This window comes from Falco punctatus, assembly GCF_963210335.1.
Source record: "Falco punctatus genome assembly, chromosome: 3".
Taxonomy (NCBI): domain Eukaryota; kingdom Metazoa; phylum Chordata; class Aves; order Falconiformes; family Falconidae; genus Falco; species Falco punctatus.
The window spans coordinates 82867970-82882258 of NC_137582.1; the positions used below are offsets into that span (position 1 = coordinate 82867970).

Here is a 14289-nt window from a genome sequence, read left to right on the forward strand (position 1 = left end):
TTTCTATGTGATGTAATACAGTAAAAAATTATTTTGTTAGTCCAGAACAGACTTCACAGCAGTAGTCATTAGAAAACCAGCTTTCAAATCTGGCTATTATAAATGCACATTCACAGCAAGGGTTACTGATTTCAGTTTACCAGATTGTATTACACTTTACTATGTTTAAAGCAGTTTAGAAAGCAATAAAATCGAGCATTGCCCCAATCTGTTTTAAAATTCTCTGTGTTAAAAAACTATGGGGTTTAGCTTGGTATTGCAATCATTTAATAAAGCACATATGCAGGAATATCTGCAGGTCGTAGTCGAGTCTAGGTGAATATAACAATAAAATGAGTCTGCGACCCTTCTTCTTACTTATGTAGGTTTTGACCTGTGAAAAATCATGTTTTAGCATTTGCTCTTCACTTCCATTCTTATTGTGCTTTCTAAGCAAAGACAGTTAAGCATCACAAACCAGTGTCGGATGACAGGTGAGATTTCTGATTCACTCATGCAGTTTTTAAATAATTTAAAAATATCAAAGAACATTGTTCCAAACACAAAGGACCATGTTCTCACACTGATAAATATTTTAGGTAGTTGTCTGACCAAAACTGCATTATGCAATATTCTATATGCCAGACATAGTAAATGTTAAAGATCCAACACTGCAAACACACATAGCAAGATCAGCTCTTCACTTCTGTGAAGTGTTGAAAAACTGCAAAGTCTTTTGTGAGTCAGTAATTATTATAAGACAAATGTTTGGGATGCTATGTTCTGCAGCCCAGTAAGTAGATTTTTGCTGTCACCAGCACAAGGCCAGCGGTTTGGTGGGCAGCTGGCAGTGCAGGCTCCCAGGACGTGTCTGGCCCTGCCATGGCAAGGGCTGGTTTTAGCCGTGGCAGCGATCGCCTGGTGGCCACGTGCCTGTGGCCTCCCTGCGTTGGCTTTGCTTTGGCAATGGCTGGGGCAGGGGCTGGCACCCCTGACTGGTCACTGTGGGGCAAACAGCCCCCCTGGGGTAGCCGGGCTTGGGGCAGGGGGGGCAGCCTGTGGCTCCCAACCTTTGCCTGGGAAGTGGTGAGGAACAGCAAGCAAGCAACCTTGTGAAAATACAAAAAAGTAGCCTTAAGACGGCTCCAAAACCGAATAGGAGGTGAAGAACCTAAGATGCTAATTACTGTTAAAGCCTTCTAGCCCTTCCTGAAGGAAGACTGAATAGTCAGTCTTCAGACCTGGAGAAGTACTGGAAGGGGAAGCATAACACCAAATAATAGAGGGAGTTAATAGGAAGTTTATGAATAAGATTTTAAGCATATTATTAACAAAAAAAAAATAATAATTAGATAATACGGACTTAATTTTATCAGACAGTCAAAACTAATTACATGAACCATAAATGCTTAGCTCAGTATATAAAGTGCATTCCCCTTTGTCCATAACAAGATTTTGAGTGTAACAAATCATGTCTGTGTGTTATAGTCTTCTGAATGGCCTCTCAATTCTTGACATAACCACTTCATATAACTGTTTACATTTCCCTCCTTTCTTGGTATAAACAAGCTTGTCAGGATTTACTGTATGTAAGGATATTTGCTAGAAAAAACCTTTCACTAAAAGACAGTTTTAATCTTCATTAAAATTTAATTAAAAACAATTCTAATTTGACTACTGCTTTTTTCCCAAAGAATCTAAAGCAGAGTCAGATTAAAAAATTAATTAAACCTTTGCCATGAGTCAGTTATGTCTCAAAATTAAGCCACAACCAGCTCAACTAAAGAATGTAACAAGCAGTGTTTCCACTGGTGATTGCTGGATGCAAAATCTCAACTATAATTACAGCAAGTTTCAAGGTCAAAATATGGTCTGAGAAGTTCCCCCCAAAAATAAGTGACTGTGTGAGTTAGTCACTGAGTAAAAAAACAAATGATTTTTTTGGGGCACAGAAGTTGAAAAAATGTACTAAGAGGAAGAAAAGAAGCAGATAATTTTACAAATGTAAATGAACTGTAACTTCATAGATCAGTTAGTACAACTCTATATCACTTGCATAGCTGGCAGCCAACAGATTCAGTAAGATTCATGATTTATTGTGTTTGGTTTGCCATCTCTTTCCTGCATGAGACAAAAATCAGGTATGCATTCAGCACATGCGTCTTGTAAAGACATATTTCTTCCTGCCACTGTGCTGGCTCTGGCATCCACAGACTAAGTCACTTGCTGTCACCTTCCTCAAGATAAGAAAGAAGAAAAAAACATGACTGGGGGCCTCCTTCCCCTATGCCTACATACACATTTAATTTAGAAGTGCAGCTTTGGACAAGAAAATATGATCAAACCCAAATATTTCGTGTTTCTTTTCTCCTCATTAAATTTGCTTATTGTAGAGGTCAGAATTACAGGGTTTTTTTATGTTCAGGCCTATGGCCTGGAGAATATGACCCTAGAAAAAAAAACCTAGAGAAAACCCTAGAAAGAAAAAAAAACATATTCTCACTTTGAGAACGGCAGCATTAATGCCTTCCCCAGGACAGCTGTCATTGCTCTTATTCTTCTTTCTTATCTTGGCACACGTTGTCCATTCCTCCCATTTCCTTTTGCTTGCCTTCAGCATCTAACAAACCATTCCTTTCCTATTTGCTAAGAGGATCAGCACTCATACAGAAATGTCAAAAGTCATAAATGACTGCTTTAAATGAAGAAGCAGGCCAGATATCCCACAGATTATCAGGAAGAAACACTACTCTTCACAGCAGCAATGTGGTTCATATGCAAGTCCAGTAAAACGGAATAATATGTTATCTGAGATCTGCCTCCACCTGAGTAAACTCTCCTGCTTCTGACCTTCTATAACCTATCTTCTCTGCTTTAAATTCCTCCTGCCTATGATTTTGATTTTGCATGGATCACCTGGAACACTAAGCCAGGGTGAGGATCTGTTCTGTTTTCAGTCTACGGGTTAGAGACAGACACAGACTGAATTGGCAGCTGTATTCATCAGACTACGGTACATAACAAGGATATGTAGCTATCAACCTCCTCAAACCATACTAGTATGTAATACCAGCTATACCAGGCTTCCTCACGTTGGAAAATCATAGCCATTATGTTAGTGCTTTCAAAACCAAGGTGCTTTGCTCCAGCATTTCCAATTCTATGACAATGTGTGCAAAATTATGTATCCAGCCTCCAGCAAAGATTGCAGATCTCCTAAAGAACTTGTAACAGTCCCGTCCTCAAAAGTGTTGTCTGTTCAGCCATTTTCACACAACAGTTGTAACGCAAAATAAAGAGAGTAGTAGGGAAAGAAATGAGTCTTGAATATGGCTCTGGGGCATGGAGGTTTTCATACCTGTCAAAATCTTTCCAGTGAATGTTTACTTTCTAATCAAACTAACTGTCCACTTCTGCCAAGAAATAGCTAAGAAGAACAGTAAACACAGACACTTCTAATGGATGTAACTTTATTGCCATGGACACAGGGAAGTTCCAGTTTCATCACAAATGTCAAGGCTGAGTCCAACAGCTATTTAAGAACTTGAATGAATGGCATATTTGCATCCTGAGCGTAAGCAAGACATGCTGGAATAGATCCAGGCACCTGACAGCCTTGGTTTAAGGAGTATATGCAGGCGTAGTAAAAGATAATAACACTAGCCAGAATGAGTAAATAATGTTCTTTGTTAATTCCTACCACAATACTTTTAAAGAGACTTTTAAAAAGTTAAAAAACCAGCAACTGAACCATAGAAATCTAATCACTGTGAATAAAGATGAAGAGGGAAAAAAAAAATCTAGTTTAAATATTACTGTGTAATGCATAGGAGACTAAGAAGAACTGAATGGAAAACCTGAGACGGAGTTCTAGAGAACAAGCTTGGAGGCAACAGAGTCTGTAATGAACAAAATGATAATGGGGCAAAATCAAAATATGATCTCTAAAACTGAAAAGCAAAGTTTAAGATGTAAGTGTATAAAGCATAGCTGGCAATAGAGAACACTGAAGTGTGGTCGAAATCATTATAAAATCTATGGTGACACCTGCAAAGGAAAACAGCAAATGAACACAACAAAGAAACAGCAGATGCAAAAACCTAATAAACCTGTAACTTCTTGTTTCTTAACAGAAATAAGAACACTTGAAGAAATTTTGCAATTTCTCCACAAAATATTGTTTAGAAAAGTAAGATGTCTTAAGTAAATGAAAGAATATGGTCAATATGGAGGAAAGGGGCAGTTAACACAAGACACAGAAAATGGAAGCTAAAGCTATATTCAGTACTTCAAGTGACATTTGTAATTGAACTTGAATAAGGTACCTCCTATGGAAGAAATACACTACTTTACATGTATCATAATATGTGAAAACAGACTCACTGACACCCTTAACAATCTGTCCACATCATCATCATCATCATCATCATCATCATAGTCAGGTGGCTTTTTTGTTTTAAAGTTGAAATTAATAGATGGATATTTGGGAGAATACATTTTAAATTCTAGCTGAAATGGATACAAATTACAAATGTTTTTAAGGAGCGTAATTTGAAATTTGAAAAATTATATTCAGTATGTTGGTTTTGTCCATTATATGCTTTTTTTGCATATTATTTGTTGTATAAAAACTATTTTTCCAGTCGGAAAATAAAAGCATTCAGACAGTACTAAGGGTATTCAAATTAAATTAAAAAAAAATCGGTTAATTTAAAATTTCCTGTAAATATTATCCATATGTGTATATAAATAGTGTTGACATTCATTATATAACATTTGTACTAATAAGCATAGAAAGAGAAAATTATGGCACCAAGGTTGCCCTCAAGGCAGAGGTCTTTCAGAAGAGCAAATTGAAAAGCCAGATGTAAAATGGATGTACAGAACGTGTAATAGTACAAAATCAACGGAAGGGCAAGTTGATTGATAAACTTCCTGTCGCTGCGAAAAAATGTATCATCGGTATTTGCTCTCCTCCACTGCAGGAACTGAAAGCAAGCCCTACCGCACAGGAAAACGTGCATTTTGTTAACAGCAGAAAATTATTCCAATGACAGAAAGTATTAGGTTGCGTAAGGGCTTAAGTGCGCTGTACAGAGAAAAAAGACACAGGAATGGCTAATGCAGCAGCTGGTTGAGCCTACAAAGGGAAACCACAGGACTTACGATTTAGCAATCCATGTAATTTAAGAAAAAATGCATATGGTGCACAGAATATGAGAGGATTTAAAACCTGCTCTTTTTTGCCCTTCCTAAAAATAACTTCAAAATTAGTTAAATCATCAGTAGAATATAGATAATTAAAGCCTTTGCTATAATCTGTTTTCCCATATGGGAGTGGGGTGCAATTTGGTTTAAAGCAAGGGCATATTTAGTAGATAAGATAATATAACCATTCTCTGTGACTTAATTTATCTTTTACCTCCAGGTTTCTGAGGTATGTATTTACACTTGATTTACAGGAATAGTTTTTTAATCACACCACAGCCTAAAGGACAAGTGAAAGACTGAGCTTTAACCCTTCTGCTTTAAAAACTAAAGATATATTGTGGATAAATATCGTACTTCTACAGTGTACAGAAAACAAATATAATATAGTTTGTTTTTTAAAATTCCCACCTTAATTTACAGAGTTTTATTTTAAGTATCTTTACATTTTTAAATGTATATTCATTACCTCATTGGAGAAAAAGTGAACATCAAAATGAATACAGATTTCTGATGCTTTATCAAGACATAAATTTAAAATTTTTTGAATTTTTATTTTTAGAGCTGTTTTACAAGTTCATAGTCTGTCTCTCCATTTGAAATCAAACCTCTGTTTGAACAATCTGGTGCTATTTAATTTGCTTTTTTTTCCTCTACCTTTAACATATTTCATGGTGTAATGAAATATATATGATGTGATTTTTCTACAAGTTTCAGTAAAAACAGAGGTTAAAAAACTGAACATGTTCTGTTTTTCAGCATTGATTGAGAATAAAAACTCAGATAAGCTTATGAATAATTTCAACAATAAACTACTGTGACTGCCTTACTATTACAGCTAATTATCATCATGTTTATAATAAGACAATAGGGGATATTAACAGAAATACAAATATGGGGCACATTTATTAGATCAGAAAGGCAATTATGTAACTGTATAACAAAGGCTTTAACAAATACTGTATCTGGAAATAAAAAAAAAAAAAATGTTGCATTTCCCCAAGAAATGTTGTAAATTGTTCTGCTCTGTTAATATGGAGACTTATTTTTAAACACTAAATAGGCTAAACAAAATGTTGGTTATCCTCCTTGACATCATTTACTCCCAGAGAATAGGAAAGCATAAGCTCTCCCTTATTCAGGTACTTTAGCTTTCCTTACTCCATCATAGGACACTGCTGGAGAAAAAAGTATGCAAGCAACCTGAAAAACTCACAAATCATTGCTCATGAACATTTAATTACATTTCAGTAAACTAACTGAAGCAACAGTAATCCATGTAACAAACTTGTTCGTATAGAAGCTAGTATTAATATCACTGAAAGTCTGGAACGAAAATAAATACTAATTGGTTTCTGTCACCTGCAGAAAATAAACGTAAACCACCAAGAAGTAAGCCCTAACTTAAGTTCTTAGATTAGCTTAGATTTTTTATGGTTGCAAAACTGCAAAACAACTAAAAATCTGTATAAGCTACCAAGTGAGCTATATTTGTAGCCTAAATCATTATAGCACCAGCAATGTATCAAAAGAAATTGGACTTTATAAGTAGAAAAAGAAATATTAGAGCTAAAAAAAAGCTACATTTTGGGCTTGAAGAATCCTGCACCTTGTTCATGTGAGACCTTAGCCCGAAGTAGTGAATATGTTTGGTCTTGGAGGTTTTGGCCCCATGTGAAGTAAATATAAAAACAGGTCCTTTCTAGTTCTACTCCAGAAAGAAAGAACAGTGTGAGTGTGGTTTTTATGATCCCAGATTTTAAACCAACTCATCTCCCTCCATGACCAATTTCAAAGGGATTTGGATTTCAGAGACTATTTATTTCTGTCATTGCTAGAGAGTAACAATAATCTAAGAATCCTTAGCCATATAACAGCACAGAATTTTACAGTGTAAAACCTTTTATGAAAGTCCAGGCACAAACACATTTATTGTTGGCCTGCTGGTATGTTTAGTAGAAAGAGAGAAGTTAACAAAAATTAGCAGGCAAGCAAAGGCTCCTTAATTTCAGGAAAACCAACTTCCACAACGAATCAATCAAATTTCCTGCTTCCTGTCAAACTATACACAGCTCATAGCAAGACATTCAGATGTCTGGTGTCTTGACAGAAAGAAAAAAGTATTAAAAAGGTACATATGTAATTTTAATATATTTTAGTAAAAGCTACCTTTAAATTATATACAAATAGTTATTCAACACAGCGTTTGGTGTATTAATGGTTTCAAAGCACAGAATAGTTGGCTAACTATCACGCTTACAAAATAGGAAAGGTTTGGCTCTTTCTCTGAAGAGAGCTTTGGAAGCAGAAGAAGAAAAATGTAGCAAAAACCTACATTAAAATATTCTTGTCTGTGTAAGACCCCTAGTATTTTTGCAATCTGGTTTGATTTTGGTTTTCAGTTCTTGGATGTCAAAACAGTAGTTTTGGAGGATAAGTCTATGAAAACCAAGCACGCATAGTATTTTAGATTTACCTTCCCTATCTTTGGCTCTGACTATATTCCCTCTTTCCTATTATATTTCAAATAAATATTGATGTGCTTCCTTACAGTATTGGAAATTAATTTGAATGAAAGCTGAAATGAGATGCATTGCTGTTAATGCCTGTCAACAGAGGTACGATGGCCCGCTACAGGTCCCCAGATTTTTATGCAGGAGAGACAATTTAACTCATTTGGCAGCTATTAAGAATCTGAAAGGTGCAATTTTAGCCACAACCTACTTGCATACCTTCTGGAATGATTAGCAAGCTCCTTAATGCCCTAGTGGCTAATCCAAAAGACATTCAGTTGTACCTCTGCAACTAGAGGAGTTTGTCATGGCTGTATGTCAAAACTTAATATACATTTATTTTATGAAGGGAATATTTATGGGCTATACTTTGTACACAAGAATTAGAACTATTGACGCAAAGATTCTTTTGAATAAAAGCGCTGATCTAGACACTAGTTACTCCAAAATAAGGAGATTTATTCAAAGCCATGTGTCTGGTAGGACAGAAAGAACATGCACATTATTGAAAAACTGAGCCCAACAATTACTGAAGAACAAACTCACCCCCATCCTCACCCACAGCCTGCCCACACCCCATCCCCCCCCCCAAAAAAAAAAAATTTAATTTCCATTTCAAATACAATAATTCTGGAATGTATCCATCAATGGAAATCAGGAGAACCACCACCTTAATCCTCTCTTTATTGTTTTCAAGAGAAAAATTTTTATATATCTTGTATTCTTTAGAACACTTTTAACCCTTGTAGACTTAATTCCTGTCTGTTAAAATATCTCAAAAGCATCAAGAACTTCCTCAACTTGTAGTTAAATCAGCAAAAACTTATTCCAGTAACTACCATATAAAGAGTTAAACGCCTGCTTTAATACAGAAAATATCTACTGATCCTTAAAGTACAACGCATAAATTGGTACAATGAAAGTTTCCATTAGCAGGGTTTCCTATGACTCAAAAAGGTATTATACTTTAGAAAATATTGCCATTTGTGTCCCAGCCCTCAGTGGCCATTTCATGCCTTGAATTGGAATTTAAATGTAGCTACAGTCAGACTCATTCAAAAACATGTCAAATAGAGAACTCAACTTGTAAAAGGAAATTCGATTAATTTGAGACTAAAATGCAAAGCAACAGGCAGCTAAACAAAAGCAGCATGCCTTTTTTCGAAAGTCTATATCTACAAACTTCATGCTGCTAATTCTTAAAACTAAAATCTCTTTTTTTCTGCTTTCCCCTTGATCCTTTCTAGAAGTTTAAGCAAAACCCCATACTAAATAACAAAACACATGCTGAATTATGTGTTTCAGCCTCCACATCAATTACGTCTGTTTCCTTCACAAAGGAAATCAAACTAAATCATTTTTTCTCATCTTGTTAGACTGAATCTCATATACACTAGTGGCAAATTTTTACCCTCCCTAGATCTAAATCAGATGTTCCTTCCTGACTAACAAAAGAAAAAAAGTAATTTCATCAATCTCAAAATGTATGTATTTTTCATGAAACATGCTCATTGGGACACCTTCATTTATTACTTCTGTTCTCAGTCTTAGGAGAGATTTTCAGCTTGCCAAAGGTGTAACTGAGAGAAATAAGATATAAGTTCATAAAATTTCTTCTGCTTTTGAGGAGATGAATCTATCCATAACAGTTCATGCACACAACTTAGTTACTCAACTAACTTAAAAGTAAGTATCTTTAAGTCAGATGGATCTATAGAATACCTATAAGAAAAGCTATAGCAGTTACAGTTCCTTAACAGGCTACAGCTGATAAAAAACCCACTTAATAACATTTCAACATGTGGTTCATAACTTTTATTAACATAAAGCATTAGCTATTTAAAGACTTTACGAAGTGGTATATTTTAACAGTCTTTTATTTGCAATCTCATTTAACCAGTTTTCAATGATAAAAGTTTTAATAAAGAAATTTCTCTTATGAATGAGTTTTGAGACTTGTGAGATCTGGGTTCAATTGCCAGCTTTCTTTCTCTTCAGACTTCATGGGTGAAGCCGGTATTCAGAACAGTAATACCATCTAAAGTAAGAAAAATAATTAAAACGCAAAACTTCACTTTTTGAAAACGTTTTATGTAACTGTAACAATATCTTAGTATAGATACTTTGACAGGTACCTTTCCCTGCTGAAGATTTAAAACTTCTTTTGTTATGCTGTTTTCTTGCACATTGACTTGATTTGCTGACAAATTCTAAACCAGTTTATACATTATTCTCCAATGTATAGGATACAGCTGAACTAAGGACAGAGAAGTCTCAGCAGCAGCCAAGAAAAACAACAAATGTGATTTTTCTGATGTGATCTTATGCCTTGCAAGCAATAGGTGCCTTCCATGTCCTTACGAAATTTCAGGGAACTTACTGCTTAATTAAAAAGGCACTGGAAAAATATTTTATTAGTCTTTGCAGCAGGGAGCAAGGCATCATCTCTCCAGATGAATTCTCTACCTATTTGGCTTTTGAGTTGCTGTGCTCCTACATCTGCAGGCCAGATGAACTGTGTGCTTTGCATGCAGATTAAAATACTGTCAGTGAGTGGATCTGGGAGGGCTCCTCCCCGCTCACAGGCAGCTCCTTCTATCCTGGATCAAGCACTCAACAAGAAAGTGGAAGAGATGGCTTTGAACTCTGGAGTCTGAGAGGAATTAAACCTCAGCTTCACATACCCCATATGAGTGTCCCTACTGTATCAGCATGCAGAGATAATCCCGTGAAAGTGCATCAGATTCACTCAAGGCACAGCTACTTGACCATGTCCCCATACCATGGACCACCATTTATATCCCCTTCAGGTAGTTATATTAAAATGTGAGAAACAATACTTTAGATACTAACGTTGGTTTTAAAAATGCTGCTTAAGCAGAGAGGATATGGTTGAAACTACAGCATAAAATCTTTAGAGGCTTTAATGAGCTGGGGAACAGAAACTTGTTTCTCAGGACTTGGTGAACAGGTGACTACAAGAATTTCAAGTTTAGATATAATACCTCACACTCTTTTTCTTCCTTATGGAGGTATCAGGAAATCTCAGGTAGGCAATGCAGGCAGACACAATTCATAACAACATCACGCACAAAGTCCTTGATCTTGTCAAGCAACAATCTCATTTTAAATTTGTATTTAATTTACCAAGTTCCATCTATAAAGTTACTCAGTAATAAAAAATATTTACAAGAATCATAACGAATGAAGCCAGAATCCTCAAAGAAGGCAAATATAACATTTTTTTGTCTTGCACCAGACTGAAGTAACTTGGTATGCAAAAAGACACATTCTGAGCTGGAGCTCAGAAAAGGAATGCAATTCAACAATGTGAGATTACAAATGAAACAGAATATCAAGACCATGTTGGTGCATGAAATCTATAGCCCAAACAACCTGTACATATTTATTGCCTTTGATTGTAGCTACTGTATTTGAATTACAGAACCTGCCAATATGCACATTAACGTGTAAGCATGTGCTGTGAGACTACCTATACAAGAATTCCAACAGATGTCTTCAGAAGTCTCAAATATTTTGGTCCACTGGATATGAATTCTCCTTTCAAATACACACTTTATCATAAAGAAACGATTATGTAAAGATTGCTTAGGGCTGTATTTAAGGTTGTACTCAAAGCGAGCTATCTGTTTTGAACTTCCAGACATAGATGAGGACAAACTGCAGTTCGGGTACAGGTAGTTGATAAGAGTGTGACTGACAACACTCTTATTCCCAAACATGAAAAAATTTTACTCCCTAAGGACAATTAGATGATAACTAAACAGATCCAGTATCAAGAGCTACATGCAAATAACGCCTACTCTAGAGAATGCCCGTTTGGCAATACAATGTAATTACAGCCACTCTTGTTGACAACATCCAGCTTTTACTGTACTAAAAATCACACATACACACAGAAAACTTGAAGCCCTGAGGCAAAGAAGGCACAACTATTCTTATGGTTCTGAATGGGAAATGTTACACCTGTCAAGAGATGCATAATTTTGATATGTTGGATTCTGAAAAGAGAAAGAAATAGAACTATAAGGTTGCTACTGGCTAAGACAATTCACAATGAAACAAACAAACAAAAAAGTCTATACTAATTTCCCAGAAAATTGTCAGGAAGAGAAAACATTCCAATTTTGGCAAGACCTTCTAAAATGTTTACTCAGTAGCTAGGACTGGACTTATCAGACAGCGGAGATAAGCACCTCTAAAGAAATGTGTAACCTCTAACTAAAGTAGTAGAGTAGATAATAAACATAGATATTAATCACAAGATGAAATGGTTCTTATGATTTAAGGCTTCATTTCTGACACAGAGAAGCAGTGAAGAATGCCACACTGTACACAAAAGATAAAATTACTGTTGAATACAGGCCCTGGATCCCTGCCAGTCTCCCAAAGTGGAGATGTATTAACTCTGATTGGATCTGACTGGAAAGGGAGTGCTTACTGCTCCTATTATTTTTTATTGCCTTCCTTCGTGCCACCACAATAATAAATACATTGTACTATCTAACGCATGCTATGAATATGACAGCATTTTCCCACTGAATAAATTTTCCAGTGCCTAGATTAAAGAAGCACTTACATGTCCAAGTGGAGAAAACTACTCCTCTGATACTAATCCACAATAAACATTGCCTGATTTCTTAACTGAGTCATAGGTAGCTATTTTCATTGGAAATGTCAAAAAGGCAACTGGTTACTGTACAGATCCAGAAGCATCACAAACCTGGCTGACTAGAATGTTTCAGGGACTACCCCCTACTCCAATTCATTTGCAGTTTGCTTAGTACATGCCCCTATGCCTCAGTCCCTAGGTGAGCCAAATCCTGTACATAGATTCAGTACAAATCCAGTATGATACGCATGGAAATTCAGCAGCAATTTCAGCATAAAGCACAGCTTTTGTTCAGAAATACAGAAGGAAAGAATGACGCTGATTTCTTTCTAATCTGAAGTAAATTAGGAAGTAAATGGACAAGAGAAAGAAGCAAAGTTGGGGTCAGAGACATGAACCTGAAAGCCTCTCACCGAAAGATGTTCATCTCACTGCTCTAGGACATTAAAGAAGTAATAGCCATAGTATATAATATATGTAATCACATTATATTCTTTATATAATAGACTAGGAGTCAGAATATCTGGCAATAACCAGGAAATCTCACACAGCTTGTTGGTTAAAAACCAGTTGTATATCCTAGGCAAGTTATGTAACCACTATGTTCGTTGTGGTCCTGTCTGTTCCTCCTGAACTACTTAAAAAGTGAAAAAAAAAGACTACTTTAAAAGTAAAAGGCCTTGAAGAATATTCTAAAGATGCTCACAATGCTCAGCATCGTGCCAGGTTACCTAATCCTTTCTGAAAAGTTCTGAGACAGCCAAGTCCCTTCAAAGGGAAAGCTTCCTCCTGACATCTCTCAAGAAGAGTCCTGAACACTGTGTATTCATGTAAGAGTTACACACTTGATTCAAAGGTCAAACTTTGCCCCGGGATAAGGCTATTTCCAATACCTATTCTCAGAATTAGGATCAGGCCTGCATGCTACCAGGGGCAAAACAAGATATTTGACTATAGGCTTAGATAACTTAGCTTTGAAGACAGCAGGACAACACTGAGTACCATGTAAAATAGCTCCTTCACTTTCAGCTTCATTCTGTGCATTAGAATTATCAAAAAAAAAATAATGTAGGGGTTATCAAGTCTAATTTCCCTGCCAGGAAGAAGAAGTGATAGTCCCCCCAAAAAAATGGAAAGGAAGAAGGAAAGGCCATTTGGCTATTCTAAGTTAGTCAAACAGGATTTGAAAGCTCACTGTCACTGTGATAAAGAGGAGCTGCTCTCTTTTAATGGAAGGTTGAGACTTTATATTCAGCTTTTTACAATCTTTCCCTCCCTGACCTGCACACTACTCTTGCTCCCATGCAAGTAGAGCCAGCTGTTCTTCAGCCAGTAGCTGCTTCTTGCAGCAATTCTGACTTCCAGTGGCAGCACAGAAGTGCACATACCGTATGTTCTTTGGACATTTATTTATAGTCTTTATCTGATAGGGCTGGGCAATTGTAAAGACATAATGATAATTTGTGAACAGAAAAAAAGGGCTTCTCCTACTCACATTTGTCCCATGAGAGAAGAGAATACAAATGCTGTCTACTTGCAGCAGGCAATTCATGAGCATGCTATCTAAAAACTATATAAGCAAATATCAGAAACAAACTAATCAAAATCATGACCTATTTATGCGTTGATTATAATAACAAAAAATGATTACAAATAAGTGGTGAGTAATTTGTGAACCAAATAAAGGGCTACGATTCTCACATATAAATTGCTGTCAATGAATAATTTAACCAGCTCTAGTTAGAGCCATCTATTTATTAAGAAACCTCTTTAGCAGTCTCCAACTGAAGCTGGCAAAATTATTTATCCCTACACACAGTGATAAAGCCAAGGGAAATCAGTACTACTGGACATTTTAAATGCTCGGTTTGATTCTCTAGAGCCCTATAGTATCATTTATAACTATGTACCCTGGCCTTCAGACATGACCATTCTCATTTGGCAACATTTTAAAGC

General features: G+C 36.1%; 1 protein-coding gene across 6 annotated transcripts in view; it reads right to left on the reverse strand.

The window, feature by feature from the left end:
• The window catches only part of SEMA5A (semaphorin 5A), a 353942-nt gene that overhangs the window by 112627 nt on the left and 227026 nt on the right, over positions 1–14289 (reverse strand). The gene's annotated exons all lie outside the window — the stretch shown is intronic.